Below are 1,933 nucleotides of genomic sequence, written 5' to 3'. Positions count from 1 at the left end.
TTCAGCTTCTTCAGCATTACTGGTTGGGGCATAGACTTGGATTACTGTGATATTGAATGGTTTGACTTGAAAACGAACAGAGATCATTCTGTCGTTTTTGAGATTGCATCCAAATACTGCATTTTGGACTCTTTTGTTGACCATGATGGCTACTCCATTTCTTCTAAGGGATTCTTGCCCACTGTAGTAGATATAATGGTCATCTGAGTTAAATTCACCCATTCCAGTCCATTTTAGTTCACTGATTCTTAAAATGTCGATGTTCACTCTTGCCATCTCCAGTTTGACCACTTTCAGTTTGCCTTGATTCACAGACCTAACATATCAGGTTCCTATGCAATATTGCTCTTCACAGCATAGGACCTTACTTCTATCACCGGTCACATTCACAACTGGGTGTTGTTTTTGCTTTGGCTTCGTCTCTTCATTCCTTCTGGAGTTATTTCTCCACTGATCTCCAGTAGCATATCGGCCACCTACTGACCTGGGGAGTTTATCTTTCAGTGTCTTATCTTTTTGCCATTCATACTGTTCACAATCACAGAAACTAACCAATCTAATCACATGGACCACAGCCTTCAAAGTCCATTCATCCTGATTGCAGTGACCTGAAGACACTGAATATTTGGCTTCACTCTACTTAGATCTCTTGAGTTTTCTGATTCCTGAACTTGCCCCAAGTCTACCTTCACAGATTTAGATTTTCCTTTGATTCTGTAAGATATCCTTTCCCCCACCAGCTTAAGTTGTTTAGAATTGGTTTGTGCAACTAGCAATTATAAAACTTTAACTGATCAAAAAGGGCTTCCCTCATGGCTCAGTTGGTAAAGAATCCACCTGCAATGCAGGAGACCTCAGTTTGATTCCTGGGTCAGGAAGATCCCCTGGAGAAGGGATAGGCTACCCACTTCAGTATTCTTGGGTTCCCTTTTGGCTCAGCTGATAAAGAATTTGCCCACAATGTGGGAGACCTGGGTTTGACCCCTGGGTTGGGAAGATCTTCTGGAGAAGGGAAAGGCTATCCACTCCAGTATTCTGATTTGGAGAATTCCATGGATGGTATAGTCTATGGGGTCTCAAACAGTTGAACAGGACTGAGCGACTTTCACTTTCACTCAAAGGTCAATTCTGGATGCATTCCAAATTAAGGAGATAAAAAACCAGTTCCCAACCCCTGAGGATCTCTGTCTAAGAAATGTTCACTGCTGCATTATAGTCTTTTAGACTTAAGGTAACAAGACAACTACAGCATCAAAAATAGCATTTTAAAGTGGAAACAGACGGATTTCCCTGATGGTCCAGTGGTTAGGGGGCACGGGTTCAGTCCCTGGTTAGGGAGCTAATATTCTGAACATCACATGACATGGTAGAAAAAAGAAAAAGATACAGAGAATGAAGTGAAAATTAAATTTGACTATGCTAATAGTCACACTTAACTTTGTGCTTACTTGCAGAGATTAATGATAAATAGCTGCAACAACTCTGTGCTTTGTTAATATTTTATATATATCATCTTGTTAAATCTTTGTAGCAACAGTAAGAGACATTATTAGTATTCCCATCTTGCAGATGGGGAAAATAGGGTTTATAAAGGGTTTATAAAGTTAAGTGACTTTCTGAAGGTCAATGGTTATAGCCAGCCTTCAAAACTAAGTTGAACAGAGTAAAGTAAGCCAGAAAGAAAAACACCAATACAGTATACTAACACATATATATGGAATTTAGAAAGATGGTAACAATAACCCTGTGTACAAGACAGCAAAAGAGACACTGATGTATAGATCAGTCTTATGGACTCTGTGGGAGAGGGAGAGGGTGGGGAGATTCGGGAGAATGGCACTGAAACACGTATAATATCATGTATGAAACGAGTCGCCAGTCCAGGTTCGATGCACGGTACTGGATGCTTGGGGCTGGTGCACTGGAACGACCC

The sequence above is a fragment of the Bison bison genome, unplaced genomic scaffold (assembly GCF_000754665.1).
Source record: "Bison bison bison isolate TAMUID 2011002044 unplaced genomic scaffold, Bison_UMD1.0 scf7180017864133, whole genome shotgun sequence".
In the NCBI taxonomy this organism is placed as follows: domain Eukaryota; kingdom Metazoa; phylum Chordata; class Mammalia; order Artiodactyla; family Bovidae; genus Bison; species Bison bison.
The sequence above is the reverse complement of the archived record's forward strand: the minus strand, read 5'-3'. Positions refer to the sequence as shown.